The sequence below is a fragment of the Lipotes vexillifer genome, unplaced genomic scaffold, assembly GCF_000442215.2.
Source record: "Lipotes vexillifer unplaced genomic scaffold, Lipotes_vexillifer_v1.1 scaffold283, whole genome shotgun sequence".
In the NCBI taxonomy this organism is placed as follows: Eukaryota; Metazoa; Chordata; class Mammalia; order Artiodactyla; family Lipotidae; genus Lipotes; species Lipotes vexillifer.
Genome location: NW_006789004.1, coordinates 1,009,964 through 1,027,168, shown reverse-complemented (window position 1 = coordinate 1,027,168; position 17,205 = coordinate 1,009,964).

The following is a 17,205-nucleotide window of genomic DNA, read 5'->3' as shown; positions in this document are numbered from 1 at the left end:
CTACCCAAGATGTCAAGGTAACTAAGAAACAGTTAGTAGGGAAAGCCCAAATGCCTCTGGTGTTTTGTTGCTGATGTAAATGCACAGATGTTGGAAAGAGATGCAAACATGAATGCTTCTTTACAAAGATTCACATACAAATATTTGCACAATATAGTTACAAATTTGAAGCATAACCTATATCCAAGAGTTCTCTCAGTCCATTTTGCTTTTAGCATCAATGAACCCTAAATAAAAGTATGGTTGCTGAAATAAATGACAAACTTTCTAGATTATATATTTCTACAATATTTATAAGTTTATATTAGTTCTATAATTATAGTTTTTAAATAAAATGAGCATGTAGTTCAAAAGTAAACAAATAAATACATTGAAAAGAATGATGTTGCTCTTACATTTCCAGTCACCCAAGCCCAGCACTCAGTGATGTAAGCATAATTATCCCAGCTTGACTTCACTGTAATATTTGATCCATGGCACAGGAACCACTCAGTACCATGGACAGAGAAGGTGCAAAATAAACATCTAAGGAATGACTGCGGTGCTTACTTCAGTTGGACACATATGAAAAGAGAAAGCTGAAGTTCATGGCTAAGTAACACAGTGAAAACAATCTCTGATTTTTCAGGATTAATTAATTGTTTATTACACTAAGGACATTTGCTTTCACTAAGATTATAAGTCTATGGAAGCTTTGTTGTATTGTGCTCCCAACTGAAAAATGAAAAACATAATAAATTTAAAATATATGCTATTTTAATTATGGAAAAACTCTTGTTTCAACATGTAGCCTTGAGAATAGCTCTAAAAGTAATAAAACTATTTGTGAATTTGCTAAGGAGTCTTTCCTGTTGTTAATGTTAGCTGGTATTTGGTCTTCATGCATATATAATACACACATTATGCATATATGTGTATATTATATACACATATATAATACAGTCATGTACATATGTTAATGATATTCTTAGGATAAATTTTTTACTTAAGAGAAACCTTATGCCTGATTGCTGATATTTATATATGAAAACACTGATCTAGCATTCATTCTTTCTATGAAATTAATAGCAAAATAATTTTAATAGATTTGTAGAAATTTGAAAATGTAATTTATTTCATATATAAAACCAAAAGACAATTTTAATTCACACTTTAATTGAGCAAATATTATTAAATCCTACATGTAAGATAATTTACTAAACACTGTGGGGTTCAAACATGAATTAAATATGACCACTGCTTCCAAGGAACTCAGAATCTAATGAAAAATAGATATGGAACAGGAAAGAAACAAGCACGTATTGAGTTCATGCTATTTGCCAAACAACATGCTATGGAATTAACATATATTGTATTATTTTGGTAGATATCATTAAGGCCATTTTTAAATATAAGGAAAGAGAGATTCAGTAAGGTTAAGTACCCTTTCCAGATCACTCAGCTAATAAGTTATGGAATCAGAATTCAGGCTCTTTCTAATTTCAAAGCCTATGCTCTCGTTTGTCTACTCAAGGCTGCCCCAGAGGGAGAGGTGAACAATTCTGAAGGGCAAAATGCAGGAAGGCTCCACAAAGCAGGTGGCATTTCAGCCTGAACTATTTTAAACAATCATTTACAGACAGTACAAGACTATGCTTATTTCTCAGGATACTTTACATTTACAACATGTCTATGAGCCTATGTTTGTAATTGGTCTCTTGATTTTTCCTGCTAAAGGAAGGCATTTGTGACAAAGATAATCCAAAATAAGACATAATCCACGAGTCTTTTATTTTTACATTTTTGGCAACAATTTCAAAAGTACATCCCTACTAATCATGTTAGCAAAGGCTTTTGAAATGAGTTTGCATTCCAGAAGCACAGAAAATTGATGATAGAAATTGGCCTTGGGCTACTGAGTCACCTAATGACAGCAGCTTTAATTTTAAATATGTTGTGGGTAATAGACCAAGTGGATAATCCACTTGTGGATAATTGAGAGTATATCTATGCCCACATTTTAAGATCCAGGTACTTCACAAAGGTTCTATAACATAACATGTCATAAAATAACCTGTTCCCAATGCACTAGTATCCATTAAAATCAATAGGGTTTTGCAAGCCATGCATACGATAGATAGTGTGAAATGTAATTAGTATTGGAAAATTGCTATAAAATCTCAAGCTCTTTGTACTTAAATGACCAAGATGTTTTCCACTGAGGCTCCTTTTTTAGAGCAACCTAGTGAATAGAGTCTGAAGGATTAAATAATTGGTGTCATGCTGGTTTTTAAGCAAATGAAATCATTGTTTCTGTGCACAGGAACACACAATTTTATCACTGCAACAAAACACTACTTTGATGGCACTTTCTAAAATGAGGTGAAAAGCAGAGTTTAACAGCCTTTGGGCTGAAATTTTTGTATCCTATATCTGACCTTCTGGGAATAAATTATCTGAGGCTGACATCCCTTAGGCTAAGGGTTTATAATGGAAAACACCCCCCAAAAGCCTTAAATATGAAGTAATACCATGAGACACCATAATTTAGGTTCTCTGTTCTAAATAGAAATATTCACAATGAGGCATACAAACACACGTATGCTGGGTCCAAAACATGCTTGGAAAGAGAGAGGAGAGAATAAATGCACTTTCTTTCTTCCTTTTTAACCTTATCTGTGCATTCCTGGGTCACAGAAGCATTGTGCTGACTCTGGATGAAAACACCCCTTTGATGGAGGATACATGCTGAAAGGGAGAATTCTGAATTATGTTCTCTAAATTATCCAAGGCTTGGAGAGCAAGTATTGATTTTGAAAATGACTGAGCCAGACCTCGTACTACAGAGCCCCCTCCCTCTCTCCCTGCGCCCCAAAGCACAACAAGAGATCTCGGGCACTGTGCAGCCGCCATGAGGCCCTGGGCTGGCATTGTTTCAAAAAATCAGAAAGTCATCCATCAACCATAGGGCCACTGGAATAAGTACATAGTAGCTAAAGACATATTTTGTCTGCTCACAGGCTCCAATTCAATGAGCTACGAGGAGAATTAGAATGATATTGGACCAATTAACTACTGCACTCTGGGAACCATGAATTGTTAAGGTGTTTATTTTGCTGCCTCACATAAAAGAATGAGAAGTTTATCTGTATAGCTAAGCCATTCTGTTTGCTCCTGCCGTAAATAACTCCAGAGCGCCTCTGAGCCAGACCTCTTTTACAGAAGCAGATTGAGAACCGGAATTTGTTCTGTAATTGCTTCCATACTTTGCAAATAATTTAGGCACAGCATGAACTGCACTGTCATTATGGATGATTGTATATGTGCACGTGTGCAAGCACATGTTCACCTGCTTGTATGTGGTTTCCTTGGAACTGCTACTAGACATTACTTTTATGGGGGAAACAAAGACTAAAATTATTCATTTCCATGCATTGAGAACATCACTTAGTTTCATTTAGTCAGTAGTAGTGATGAGCATAATGAGCACATCACAAACTACACCAGATAACACTAGACGTTTAATTTATATGCTTCTGAGAGTATAATTTCCATGTCTGAAGAACTAATAGGGTGCAGTTGTGTGATATTTATGCTTATTTTCACATGGTTACATTTCCAGAACTGCTTGATACAAAATTCCAAGTCCCTTATTCTCATACATTTTAAATCAAAAGACAGTTGTTTTAATTAGCAAATAAGTTCTCAGACCTAGTACATGTTTTAAGAGATACCAATTTAAGCAAGATATGATTTAAAGCAGGGTTTCTCAACTATTGGTATTTGGGGCTGGATAATTCTTTGTTGTGGGCTGTCCTGTGTGCTGAAGGATGTTTAACAGAATCTCTGGTCTCTGCCCATTAGATCAGGAACACTCCCTCCCCATCAAGTCGTGAAAATCAAAAATGTTTCCAGATATTACCAAATGTCCCCTAGTGAGCAAAATCCTTTCTGGTTGAAAGCCATTGATTAAGAATCTTTTTTTAAAGTTTCTGAGAAAAAATTTTTGAATGCTTTTCAAAGGAATGTTACACACGCACAAGAACCCCATATTCATTTGCACTGGCCCCTGAACAACCATGCAGAGCAACTGTGATGGCTGAGAGAAGGTCTAGGAACTGGTAGGCATTTTTCCAGGAGTCATTCTCTAGTTCTTTGACATAATCTTATAAAAGATCCATTACATCTCAAAATGGAATTCTCTAAGCTATTTGTAGTATTGTTGTTGAAATTTGGAGTAAGAAAAGTTTCGCAGGCTCTTTTGAGTCCCTGTTTTTTATGGTGATTTTTACAAAATGGTCCAATTCCTTGGCTTGCTACAGCTAAAAAATATTACACTGGAATTTCTCTCATAAAAGCTCTCCTATTTATTTTTTTCCTTGGCCTTTTGAAGGATATGCAACTGAGTGATGCCACTGATTTCATTATCAATTCCTCCTAAAAAAGGGCAATTTTACTGGGTCAAGGGTGAAACAACAAGTCATGGGATAAAAGAAACCTAATCTACCTCTAAATCACTCTACAATTCAGGAGTTATTATGTTAGAGACAGGTCTACCTAGACCAAAGTCAAGTCTAGAGCTGGCTCCTATCCAGTGAACTTGGGCAGTAGATTTACCCAAATAGATCATTCACCACTCCCTGTCTCTTGCCAAAGTGGCAGGGGGTGGTTTCAATGATCTAGGCTAAACAATTTTTAGGATGTTATAAATTCACATTGCTTGGAAGGGAAATTCAACTTGGGTGATGTTTTATATACAATTTCTATTTCTATTCTATACCAGCACTTCCTATGGTATGGACATAGTCACAGGGTTTTATTCAAAAGAAGTTTGGGAAGAACTGGGTTACACATAATGAAATGAGCTGAGTAGCTGCAGATTTTCTCAGAGACTAATATGTCAATGTGCCTTGTGATCCTCAAGGAATCCTTTCATGCTAGGGCTATACTCATGATGCATTTTAGGAAATAATATGTACATATTAGGGCAAATGTCTGGTATTATTTCATAAAGATAAAATCTAAGGTTCCTTTTCTCTGTACCACCTTAGACCTTGGGCTTTGATCCCATCACTTTTGGGAGTGATGGTAATGTGGTCTGAAAGTTTATGTCTTGTAGACAGTAATTGGCTCAGATACAGCTATACAGAATAATGTACATAAGATCTGGAGGCAGGATGATGCTTTGAGAAAAACACAGGATTATCACCAGATGACCTAGATTCCATTCTCTGCTCTACCAGATACTAATTCTGAGAACTTAGATGGGTCATTTGGCTTATTTGTGCCTCAGTTTCTTCATTTGCAAAGTAGGCATAAATATCCCAGATTGATATTTCACAGATTAGGGCAAGTTTCAGATGGGTGCATGCATATAAAAAGCCCATCCTTACCACTGAAGAGTCACATTAATACCTCTGACATGATGTAATGAGATGGGCACTTCATCTCTGTGGAATTCCTCCTTAAAACCATACCCTAGTCAAATCAGGAGAAAAAAACTCAGACAAACCCAAATCATAAGGCAGTCTACAAAATATCTGGCCAATACTCTTACAGGTATCAAAATCTCAAAAGAAAAGAGAAAACCAAAAATCTGTCACAGATTAGAGGTGACTGAGGAGAAATGACAAAATGCAATGTAGTATCCTACATTGGATCCTGGAACAGCAAAGAACATTATCGGATAAGCAAAATCTGGATAAAGTCTGCAGTTTAGTTAATACTGTAATTTCTTAGTTTTAGACAAATATACCATAGTTATATAAGATGTTAATATTAGAGGAAGCTGGGTGAAGGGTATATGTGAACACTATATACCATCTTTGAAACTCGTGTATAAATCTAAAAATACTTTAAAATGAAAAAAATTAAAGGAAGCATCAGTATATTACATTTCTTGTTTGTGTTCCTCCCTGAAAGTCTGGTTTCTTTTCTCCTCTCTCTCAATCTCTCTCTCTCTCTTCCCCCTTGTCTCTCCTCCATCCCTCCATCCCTCTTTGTCTCCCTCTCCCTCTTCCTCAATATGAGTACCAAAATTCCTAAAGAAGAGACTAACTGAGCAGACCAACTGAGGACTGGTGGAGGAGTCATACTGTGAGGACAGGATACCACCTGCTGCAAATATGTCAACAAGGTGAGAAGAACAGTTCCTAGAGAAAGGGGTACTGGGCAGTGGGCAATTCAACAGATGCCCACTACACAAACTGAGACACAGACAAAAGAAGCATTTCCTCACATTCCTCTAACATGTGCCAGGGGTCATGCTCTGGAAAAGCCTATGTAACCAACATAGCAGAAAATTTAGGGCTGTTACAATGATGAGTCATAGGGACAAGAGCAACTCTGAGTATAGAGACACGGACTTAGAAACATAAAAGAGTCTATTTGTTTTCTTACATCTTGGTGGTAGAATAATTTTTGCCACAAGAATTCTCCCTTTCATAGACTTAATAACAGAATACTGGTATCTTCCAAAGCCAATAACAGCAATTAAATTACCCCATCTACAGGATAAAATTGTGAATCTTGTTGCCACAACAGGTACCTCCTTAAGCCATGTGATAAAGTAGTAGAGCTGTAACAGAGTCATTATAACTACAAGTAGCAGAAAATCTTGCTCCAACTGTTGTAAATAATAAGAAGATGTATTATAATGAGAAACTGTATTATCCCTTATAGCAAGAAGGTAATGTGAGAGGTGGGCTCCAATTCTGCTTCCCAGAGGCAATTCTATATAGCCTCTGGCTTTTTGCCTATGGAGGCTTGTCCACCGATGGCTCCAAGATGGCTGCCAGCAGCAGCTTGCTTCATTGTGTACATCCAAAGGAGAGGAAACAACCTCTCCCCCACCCCTGGAATGTAAGTGTTTTTCATTATTTTCCTTGGGCTACCTTATATCAGGTGCCAACTTTCAGGCCAATAAGAGTTACCAGGGGAATACCATGCATGTATGGGGTTCTAAAACCAATCACTCTAGGAAGGAGAATGGGAGTGCTGTGTTTGACCTAGAATAATCAGGTTCCACACTCATGGAGCTTCAGTAGGGTGGACAGCTGAACACAGTCAAAGTTCTGTTGGAAAGGTAGAAATGCCTGCTACTGTAGAAGAGTTGTTAGGAGCATTGGCACTGGAGTCAGACTGTTTGAGTTTCAAAGACTAATTTTACTCTCATGGTCTGTGTAATGTTGAATAAGTTACTTGACTTCTTTATGCCTCAATTTTCTCACCTGTATAATGGGGACAATATAATCCTTGTATCACAGCATTGTTATGAGGATTAAGTAAATTAATCCTGTTTAAAGCACAAAAAGCAGTATCTAATGTATAATAGATATTTATTAAATGTTAGTAAATACTATTTTACAGATATCTGTACTTGTAAGCAGAAAAACAATTTTAATCCCAGATCTTACATTTAATAAGGTTTATATTTTTCCTGTCTTCTGTGACATTGAGAAAATCACTAAGACCCTTAATTTCTAAAATAAAGATAATAGTACATGCCCTCTAGACAGTTGTTATGATGCTCAAATAATAAAGACAAAAGAACTGAAAACAGGCCATTGCTCCACAGATTAACATAATTCATGTGTACAAATATAAAGCCGTAAATTTTGGTGGGCAGGAAATACGACTTTTGATATTTTTCTGTAACTAAACTTAACTTCTAATGGGAGCCCCATTCTGCTAGTGGTGGAGTTCATTACAGTCCACTTGGGGTAAGATGGTCAAATCAGGATATCCAGTCTCTTTTTCCCCATGGATACATTTGATCATTGATTGGGTGAGTGCGAACAATCACCTGCCTGATCCTCGGGTATCATCTCCCCATAGTGGCATCCACTGGTATACTACTGGTTCTGTCCAGTGTCCATACATAGGCCATCCAGATGCTGCTGTGTTCATCTCAATCCTGACTACAAGGCCAATTCAGGACCACTAGTTTTGTAAGTCGCAACTGTTCCACGTGGGAAAACATTCTGCTGCTCTCCCCAGACACGCTGGAGAGTACAGAATCTCTTGAGGTTGTCCTGGGACTATCTGCCTGGACATTGCACACAGCCATTTCTATTTTGCCATTACCATACTATGCTGGCCACACAGGGAAGTCTGCAAATCCCACTGCCTCCTGAGATATGCCCAAGAAGGAAGGTACTGTACAAACCCACTCTTGGATTCTCTTACCTAGCTGCCCCTCCCCCAGCCAAGTCATGGGGGGAATGGCAGGATACAAGTCCTGCCCAAGGACCCACCAGGACCTGAACTCCACTCTCCTCTTCCTCCCTTCATTTCCTCTAGGTTTGGACAAAAGCACACTGACTGATCACCTAGTCTAAATCTATTATTTATGCCAGGACCTCAGCTTTTGAAAATCAAAAACAAGAATTTGGCTTTTAGTCAACGGCATCATCCCTTCCCTGAAGCAGTAAGCTCAGGAATACTCTGGCTGCTGCTTGGGTGGAAGGAGGGTTACAGAATAACAGGAATTGTTGAGAATAGAAAACATAAGCTTAATACAGTATATCAAGTATTATTCTGTTGTACCTCTATGATTAAAAATATTTTACATTGTCTGATTTATACCTGTCATTTCCAAAGCAAGGATTTGAGATAACTTAATATAAAAACATAGATACATTGACAAGAGAACAATTAATCTGAGACAAAAAGAGAAACCAAGGGCAACATTCTATTATCCAATACTCAGAAGCATAACATTTTAACATCATCATCATCACCATCATCATTTCTTGAGTACCTACTAAGTGAAAGACTCTGTGCTAAGTATTTGTACTTTAAATTCATTAACAAACAAGAATTAATTACATTTTTACAACCATTCTAGCATAGTAGATATTTTTATCCCCATTTTACTACAAGCACACTGAGTTTCCCAGGAGTTTAGTAGCTTGAAGATTCTCCCAACAAAAACACAATGGTGTGGTTGACACTGTGATATATGACCCAGATCCCCCTTCTGCTGATGGCAGTCAGCCTCAGCGGCAGAGAACTGCCTGCTTCAAGGTCATACCCCTTCCTAGGACCGTGCTTCCTCTGACTGATCACAGAGGATAAAGGTCTGACCATTCTGACCCAGACAATTCTAGACAACTCTGAAGGGCCAGACTAGCTCTAGCATTTCTCACAGAATATGTCATAGTATGACTATGTCATTGTAAACATGTATAATGTATGAAGATGAAGTTATATTAACAGAACAGTGAGTTAGTGTTCCTAATAGCTACAATATAAGTTTGGTCAAGAAATTATATTCCTGTCTCAGAGGTGGTTCCCCTTCTGACTCCAACAACTATCTACTTTCCCTATGTCACCTGCTTCCTGATAATTCACCAAAAGGAACAAAATTTTTCTTCATCACAATAAAGATAACTTACCTTTGCCAAGGAAAACAGATGGACACAAACAATCAATATTTAAGAGACATTGGTTTTAGATGGAAGTTTGACTGCCTGATGAGGAAGAGCTAAGTAATTCACTCAGGAATGAGATCCAAGGGGTCCTTCTACCAGTCCCCTCTCCATCTACCTGGCATGACAGGGCTCAAGAGCAATGAATTCCAGGTCCTAACATACTTGCCAAGGACTGGAGATGTCATACCCAGGGAGGCTGGATCTCACTTTTGTGTTGTGGCACCAGGTTGTATAGCACACTAGGTAATCACAGGACTTGATAAGCCCTCGTGACTATCATTAAGAGAAAAGGCATGCAGCTTGTTATAAGTTTGTCTCAATTTCAAGCCCCATGTTAGGAGATAAAGCTGAATTCCAGTGAATGAGTTGTGAATTACCCTGTGAATTTGGGCTGTGAAGGCAGCCAAAGCAGATTATTCTTGCCTATTAAGTGGATTTATCACATGTTCAATTGTGTAATTACTTTTTTTAAAAATCCATTTTCCCTACTTTACTGTCATGAAGATACAAAGGGGACATTTTGGATAAAGAAATCATTATCTATGTGAGGGAATAACAACTCTTCCTCTTGTAACGTTGAGCTTTTATATCCATTAAGTGGTTCAAAGAAAGGATCAGTAACTGGAGGCTGCTCACTCCCTGCCCCTTCACTTAGAGGAAAATAATGTTAGTCTTATAAAGAGATTGCTAAATAGATGACACCTTTAGAAGGACAATGAGAAAGCTCCATGGACCCAGAAAACTTGTGTCAAAGCACTTGTCACAGTACCTGAAATTCCAACATTAGTAAATCACTCCTTTGAGTCAGGTCTTGAAATTTTTCTGATACTCAGAACTCCACCCAATTAATATTCCATTAATGCAGTGGGGTGTGTGGCAGGGGGAGGGACTAAAATCTTAAGCCATCTGCAGTTACAACCTAAAGAACTGGGACACCAGAAGGGGCAAGGACGTGGCAAGAAAAACATTGAATGGACATAGGGCAAATGACACAGAATAACCAACAGGCACAATATATAGTTCATATAGTCCAATTTTCATAGATGAGAAAATTGAGTTTGTAGAATATCACTTTATAAAGTTTTTCTCAGACAGTAGCTGCCCAGGATCTAATGTGCTGTCCTCAGGATTCTGAGGCCAAATAAATTTGGGAAGTCTTAGAACAAACAAGTTTCTACCTTCTAGGGCTCATTAGTGCTGATGTACATTGTAAATCTTGGGGTAGAGAGAAGGAAAGAAAATATTGGATCACATATTCCTACAAAATTGCCTAGCATCTTCCAAGACTAATTGCTATAGAAATGCTTCTCTAGAAAGATGAAATGGCTTGCCCATGGCAGATGTAAAACTAGAAGCCAGCTTTTCTCTCCTAGTTCAATTATTTTTCTACTGTACTGTGTTCCGATTCCATTATCTTGCTTTGGGTAAGTCCAGAGCATGAAAAGAAATGCTCAGAGGGACATCCCTCATGGCACAGCAGTTAAGAATCTGCCTGACAATGCACGGGACATAGGTTGATGCCTGGTCCTACAAGATCCCACATGCTGCAGAGCAACTAAGCCCATGCGCCACAACTACTGAGCCTGCGCTCTAGAGCCCGCAAGCCACAACTACTGAACCCGCATGCCACAACTACTGAAGCCTGCGCGCCTAGAGCCCATGCTCTGCAACAAGAGAAGCCACAGCAATGAGAAGCCCGCGCACCGCAACGAAAAGTAGCCACTGCTCACTGCAACTAGAGAAAGCCCGTGTGCAACAACAAAGACCCAATGCAGCCATAAATAAATAAATAAATAAATAAATTTCTTTTTTTAAAAAAAGAAATGCTCAGCGACTCAGAGACTGGCAAAAAAGTACTCTGTTCAAAACAAAACAACAAAAGCCACACCTGCATGAGCATAAATGTACTCACTGGACTGTAGTGTTCACTGCTCACTCTCTCAAGGACTTTGATGATGAAATAGATGAATCAGCCAGAACATCAGGGTGGCCTCCTTCCTCCATTTTTCTATCTCATCCCTTCACAGTGGTCTACTGGTAGAGACGAGCCATACCTGGGGGAAAAAACAAGAAGTGGCTTAACCCAAATTGGAATACTTGAGATTCTCTTCCTTAAAGCACACCTAGGACCCCCTTAGCTCTCCCAAAGGAGCCCAGGCTAAGGCCTAGGTTTTCATGCTTCTTCCAGGAGGGCGTTATCAATCAAATTAGCAGACATCCCAAAATGATAAAAATGATAACAATGGAATCATTACAAGAATCTGAGAAGCATGAGAACTATGAAAGAAAGGCAACAAATGGATGGATTAACTTGTATCAGAAGAAGGAAAATTTATGGAACAGAGTATGAAGTTAAAATATACATTATTAATAATCTCAGAGAGAATAAGAAGACTATAAGAAACACGAAGCAAGAAAAGATAAAGAACAAATTTAACTTTTGATATAAATGTATACTTTCTAGGAGAGAGCATGCAACATATGAGTTGGCAGCGAAACTTAAACCAGCAAAATAAAATTTAACCAATACACTAGTTGATAGAAAATGGGTATGTGAGGGGAAGTTCAAAAATAAAAGCAAAATTAAACAAAAGAAAGCATAGCAAATAGAAAACATGAAACCACATTGCCAAAATAAAAAAACAATGGTTATTGTAAATGTAAATAATTTAGACTCACCAATCAAAAGTCAAAATTTAAAGAATATATATTATCTTTAAAAGGAATTTAGAACATATATGACAAAGAAAGTTGAAATAAAGCAAAATATATATAGTAAACAAATATAAACCAAAAGAAGACCAAAATAGCTACTTTTTTTTTTTTTTTTTTTTTCCAGTACGCGGGCCTCTCACTGTTGTGGCCTCTCCCGTTGCGGAGCACAGGCTCCGGACGCGCAGGCTCAGCGGCCATGGCTCATGGGCCCAGCCGCTCTGCGGCATGTGGAATCTTCCCGGACCGGGGCACGAACCCGCGTCCCCTGCATCGGCAGGCGGACTCCCAACCACTGCGCCACCAGGGAAGCCCCCAAAATAGCTAATTTTCATTTCAGACAAATAGAGTTAGTATGAACAAACATCATCAGGAACAAAGATGCTAATTATATAGTGGTAAAGGAATAATATAACAAGAATGTATAACAATCATGAGTAAATATATACTCAATAATATAGCTTTTTTAAAACCATAAATTTATTTATTTATTTTTGACTGAGTTGGGTCTTCGTTGCTGTGCACAGGCTTTCTCTGGTTGCCGCGAGTGGGAGTACTCTTCATTGCAGTGCACGGGCTTCTGAGGTGGCTTGTCTTGTTATGGAGCACGGGCTCTAGGCGTGTGGGCTTCAATAGTTGTGGCATGCAGGCTCAGTAGTTGTGGTTCACGGGCTTCGTTGCTCCACGGCACGTGGAATCTTCTCGGACTAGGGCTCGAAACCGTGTTCCCTGCATTAGCAGGTGGATTCGTAATCACTGTGCCACCAGGCAAGTCCAGTATAGCTTAAAATATAGATAAAACAATTGATAGAACTGCAGGGAGAAAAAGATAACTTGCTCCTCTCAGGAACTGATGGATCAAAGATTAAATAAAATGATAAATAATTTTGTTCTAAATATATAAACTTTATAGCCAAAGGGCATAGAATAAACTTTCACTAAGAGCATATATAAAAATTCACAAAAATTGATCATGTACTGTAAGTCCCCTACATATGAACCTTCAAGTTTCAAACTTTCAAAGATGCTAACATGCGTTCGCACGTCCAGTCACGTAAGTTAGTTCACGTGTCTGGCATACATTGTCACGTGCGTGCATCCTTTACAAGTAGTTGTGCTTTTGTGTACTTTACTGTACAGTACTGTATAGAGTACAGTAGTACAGTATCTTTATTTCAAGCCCAGGATGTCCAGAAGCAAGTGTAAAAGCAGCAGTCATGTAGCTGGAACTGCTAAGAAGCACCAAGCTATAATGATAGAAATGGAGGCCCAGAGAAAGGACTAAGAGAGATAAGAGGAAGAGGAAGTAACTGAAGAACTGAAGAGATTCACAACACAGGAAATGGCAAGGGGATTTTCTTTATTTGAGGAGGCACTGTTAGTTTTTGAGGCACAGGACCCCAATATAGAATGGTACATGAAGGTTGCAGCAACCGTTCAGAATGCAATCCAGCGCTACCATGTCATCTACAACGAGAAAAAAAGAGCTACTACCCAGACATCACCAGATTGTTTTTTCAAGACGATAGACAGAATTGAATCTAGCAAGGAACCAGAACCTGTGCCATCAATGTCAGGCGTGAGTGAAATTGCAGCTTGCCTTCCATCTCCTATTGCTGACAATCCTTCAACTCCACCACCTCCCACCTCCTCTCCCTCTTCCAGTCAGTAACTCTTCTTTCCTGTTCAGTCGATGCCAGCCCTGTATGCAGGTGTTGTACTGTACTACTGTACTTTTCAAGGTACTGTACTGTAAGATTAAAAATGTGTTCTTTATTTTTTGTGCTTGTTTCTTTATGTGTTATTTGTGTGTAAAGTATTATAAACCTATTACGGTACAGTACTATATAGCTGATGGTGTTAGTTGGGTACGTAGGCTACCTTTGTTGGACTTATGAACAAATTGGACTTATGAACACGCTCTTGGAACAGAACTTTTTCATATGTTGGGGACCTACTGCATTAAGTCACAAAGAAAACTTCAATAAATTCTGAAGATGGGCATCATATACAATGTGGTTTTGTCTACAATGCAATAAAACATTTATAACAAAATAATACATTAATTTTTTATGTCTAGAAATCTAAATACGTATTGTCAAATGATCCCTAGAATTAAGATGAAATTACCAGGGAAATTATGAGGTACTTAAAAACATTAAATGCAAAACTGTATGGCTTGCAGTTAGAGTAATACTGTAAGGGAGATTTAATTATATTTACATAAAAGCTAGAAGGAATTAAAATAAAAGAATCATTTAACATAAAAATCTAGAAAAAAGCAACAGAATAAACTCAGAAAAACAAGAAAAATAGAAATAGTAAAGAAAAGGTTAAAAATCAGTGACATAAAGAACAACAATGTCAATAAAACTGTAAAGGTCATTAGCAAATCCCCAAAAATGGTTCACTGAAAAGACTAATAAGAGGGATAAGATGCTGGCAAAATCGATCTAGAAAAGAGAAAGATAGAAAGAAGTAGAAAAGAACAGATATTTTAAACAGAAACAAAGAATGTTATTAGCAAATGCACTCTAGAAAAGTTGACAACCTGGAGGAGATGGATAAATTTCTATAAAATTATAAAATATCAACATTAGGACAGGAGGACATAAAACACATGGAATTGCCAATAAAGAACTTGAAATTAGCCATCAGAATCTTCCCTCTACCACCACCCCTCCCCTATAAAAAGGATCTGACAGGTGATTTTACAAGTGTGTTATAACAAAGCAAATAATCTTTACCTTACACAATTTTTTTTAATAGAAAATAGGAAGAGAAAGTTATATAGCTCATTTTATGAATAATGCTTTTATGCTATAACCAAGAAAGAGCTGTAAAAAAAAGGAAAAAGTATACACCAATTTCACTTGTACAAATAGACGCCAAAACCTAAAGAAAAATTAGTTGATTAAATCATCAGTGTATTATTTGTAACATATCATAATTAAATATAATTTATTCCTTCTAGGTTCAACATCAAAAATCTATCAATTTACTACATTAATGAACAACAACAACAAAAATTTACAGCAATGCCCACCATTAGTTACAGCTCAACCAAGTACTGCTGGTTCCTGGCCAATTCAATAGCAAGAGAAAGAAAGAAATGATGCAAGACTTGGGAGGAAATAGACAAAATTTTCATCTGCAGGTGATATAATTATCTGTATAGAAACCCAACAGAATAAACTACGAAAACTCAACAGAATAAACTACCAAAATAGAATGTCCATCCAGACCGCTGGATACAAGATGAATATATAAACATCAAAAACTTCCCTCTACATCAGCAATAACTAATTAGAAAATGCAAAAGAAAATAAGCTACCTAAATAACCATTACAGTGACGAATCAGGAATTAACCTAAGAATGCACAAAAGAAAATCTGAATAAAAGAAGAGCTATACCACAGTAATGAATAAGATAATTTCACATTATAATATTTAGATTTATTTAAAATTTTAATGTAATTGCAATCAATATTCCAAAAGAATAAAAAGAGAAGGTATAGAAATGAAAAGCTGTATCTGAAATTTGTATAGAAAAATAAATATCTACAAATAACCAAGAAATTTTTGAAAAACGAGAGCAAGGGGCTGAAACAGATCTAATCAGATATTAGAGCAAATGCACAATTTTAGCATTATATCAGAATAGTGTTGCTTCAAGAAGACAAAGAAAATTGTCTTAAAAGAATGAAGAGCTCAGAAATAGAGCCATATCTATATGGAAACTTGCAATTGTTAGAAAGGGCACCAAAAAACAATGGGGAACAGATGGACTATTTAGTAAAAACAATTGGAATAACTGGCTTACTTTATTAAAAAAAATATAAAGTTAGTTCACTGCTTTAGAGGACAGACAAAACTAAACTCCATATGGAGTGAAACCCTAAATGATAAAGACAAAATAGTAAAGTAAAAGAAAATATAGGAGAATACCCAACAAAACAAGAACAGAGCCATGAAGGGAGAAATTGCTGGACTAACTACATGGAAACTGAAGATTTTTGTTCATACTTTGATATATTTAACAGATGACTGACAGAAAAATCTTACAGTGTCTAAAATTTGGAATAGACAACAAACAAGAACAAATAAGACTCTCTCCCCTGAAAGAAAAGAGAGAACTGTATAGAAAAATGGGTACAGTAAATGTTTGTTATATGGAAGGATGCTCTACATCACCAATAATCAGAGAAATGCAAATTAAAAGAAAAATGTCATTTTAAACCCATTAGGCTGACAAACATTAGAAAATAGGAAATGGAAAGCCTCATACACTCTGCTGGGAATATAAAACTGGTGCAGACACAACTCGGAGAGAGACATCCATTTAATCAGTAAAAGTTTTGGTTGAGTGCCTATTAGGAGAAGAGCCTTCCTCTTGGATTTAGGGAGGTAGCACTAAACTGGACAGACAAGAAGCCTATGTTCTATATCTTCACTGTCCAGTAAAGTAGCCACTAGATACAGGTGACTGTGGAGCACTTGAAATGTGACTGGTCTGAATTGAGACATTCTCTAAGTATAAAATACACATGAAAGACCTAGTACAAAAATTAATGTGGCAGAAAAGTCAATTGAAAACTCTAGTACCCATTCATGATAAAAACTCAGTAAACCAGGAACAGAAAGGAACTTCAATTTGATGAAAACTATCTACAAAACCGTACAGTTAACATACTAAATGGCAAGAAACTTGAAGCTTTCGCACTAAGATCAGGTCCAAGGAAAGGATGTCTCCTCTCACAACTCCTTTACAACATCATACTGGAAGTCCTTGCTAATGCAGTAAGGCTAGAAAATGAATTAAAAATATACAGGGCTTCCCTGGTGGCGCAGTGGTTGACAATCCACCTGCCGATGCAGGGGACACGGGTTCGTGCCCTGGTCCAGGAAGATCCCACATGCCGCGAAGTGGCTAGGCCTGTGAGCCATGGCTGTTAAGCCTGCACGTCCGGAGCCTGTGCTCCGCAACAGGAGAGGCCACAACAGTGAGAGGCCCACGTACCGCCAAAAAAAAAAAAAAAAATATATATATATATATATGTATATATATATATATATATAT